Genomic DNA, 2,193 nt, shown 5'->3' on the forward strand with positions numbered 1-2,193 from the left:
GAATAGTTCGGGGCATACCACTGCGTAGAGGTGAAGGGAAGCAGAATTTGCCACCCCAAAATATGCCTTTTTGATATAAGCATTATGTTGAGCTAATTATTTTCAAGAAACAGCAAATACAGAAGAAACTTTGAAGACCAATTAGAAGTTATCCTTTTGTAAGACATATATTTTAAGAGAAATCTCCATTTCTATACCTGGAAGAGAAGGATGACTCTAAATCTCTAGAAATTGACATTAATGGAAAAGGCAAAGACCTAAATCTGCATTATAACCTTACCCTCTTTTACTGTGTTTTGCCTGATAATTTCCCATAACTGACTCCCCACCCCCAACATCTTCCTTGTCTTTACCTAGAGATGATATTTAAGGTGATAGCTTGGGTCATTTAGGTAGTCACTCAGTTTTCCAGGTCTCTTCCATGCATATGGGAAGTATACAGGTTATTAAACTTCTGTTTATTTTTCTCCTGTTAGTCTGTATTTTATTATGGGGTGGAGGGGAGGGGTTGGGTCTCAGTCATGAACCTAGATGAGTAAAAGGGAAATTACTTTTCCTCTTCTACAGAGGCTGTAATCATCATAGGCATTTGCAAGTCAGGTTTTTGGATTCTTGGGCTCTCAGACTCCCTCTAACATTCAGTAGGCTTCTGGTCTATTTGCTGCTTGTCAATTACATGTAGAAGGAACCATCATGCAGTGTCGGCTGCCAGGCAGTTGGAAGTCTGTCGTGGCCATGAAGTCCTCTGGAGAAAGAAGGCAGCAAACGGCAGGGCCCAGGGGTAGAAGGGCTCACAGACCCCAACAACCTGACCAAGACGTGCAACTGTCTAAGCTTTGTCCTACACCTTGCACCGTGGGCCCTGAAGTTGGGGCTTCTCATGGGGGCCAACAGCTTCATGCTCCTGGGAGCCTTCCTGGAGCTGCCCCAGTTCCTCAGATTCTCAGCTGAAGACGTGTGGTGCATGATGGACCCAGTGGGAAGCAGCACCTTGCCATGCAGCCGGGAGGATCCCAGCACCGGCTCTCTCATCCAGGCCAATCAGGGTCACTCCCTGAAGGTAACTGAGTTAGAGCTGATACCCCTAGGGATCCCACAGGCCCTATTCCTGATGCTCATCCATAGCACATTCTGGTAACACTGGCCATCCATCTTGCTCAAGGCCCTGTCCTGCCTGGGAAGAATGCACATCCACCCGGCCCTAGGACCGCAGGGGGACAGTGGTATCATCAGTGACATGTGGCCAAATTGTGAAGTGGCTGTGTTCATCACCAGGACCCTGGCATTCCCTTCTTCTGCTCTGCCAATGGGGGTGATCCTGACTCCAGGGAATGCTGATAGTTCCCTGCTTCCCAAGTATTTCAAGGAGGCCCTGCAGTTCTGCCAAGCCAGAAGGGTCCTCTCCTTGACTGATAATGAAGAGACAAAAGTATCAGAGTGGCCTCAAACACAGCTCCAGAGGAAGAAAGATGATCTAACAAGAAAAAAGAAAAAAAAGAAAAGAAAAGAAATAACAGGTAGCCCATGATCTCTTCCAGGCAAATTCTCTTAATGTTTCACTGTTCTCTGTGCTGACTCACCTCCCTCTCATTCATCTTGACAGTTGCTTCCTTAAGCTCTTCTTAACAGGTTTAGGTGGGAGGTTGACATTCTTAATATGCTCTTTACCTCTGCTCTGGCTCTCATTTAGTGGTCAAGAAGGCCCAGTATTATCTCTTCCCAAGTCTTCCTTTTTGTAGCCTCTTTAAACTGCTTCACTGTGGAGTTGCAGAAAGCAGTTGGCTTTTTCAGTTGTCTGGGACTCTGAAATTGCAGGCCACAGGCAAAGAATGACTCTTGACAGAGCTATGTTCTCTTCCATTTTTGGTTGCTGTCTAGCTAGTTCTAACTGGGGTCCATCCCTCTGTACGATGTTGCTAAAAGTAGCAAGAAGCAGCAGGCTCTGCTCAGCATTATAAATCTTTCTTATTTATCCTGATGCTGTTGCTTCCGATGCCTGTGAGCTGCTTTCCAAGATCTCACCGACCTTTATTAATGCTGCGCCTAGCTAAAATTTCTATTTCCTTAGAAGAAAGGGAAAATGGATGTTGGGGGAGAACTAGCATTCTCTGATACAAGTGTGCCTATTGATTCAGACAGGTTCTTAATTCCACTCCATAGAGTGAGTTGGCAACTTGGAGAAGGCATGGGGCC

General features: G+C 45.9%; 1 pseudogene; it reads left to right on the plus strand.

Moving 5' to 3' along the window:
• The first annotated feature begins 735 nt into the window (after positions 1–735).
• Positions 736–1,478, plus strand: LOC102894166 (annotated as a pseudogene).
• The last annotated feature ends 715 nt before the right edge of the window (positions 1,479–2,193 follow it).

This window comes from Pteropus alecto, unplaced genomic scaffold, assembly GCF_000325575.1.
Source record: "Pteropus alecto unplaced genomic scaffold, ASM32557v1 scaffold248, whole genome shotgun sequence".
Lineage (NCBI taxonomy): Eukaryota > Metazoa > Chordata > Mammalia > Chiroptera > Pteropodidae > Pteropus > Pteropus alecto.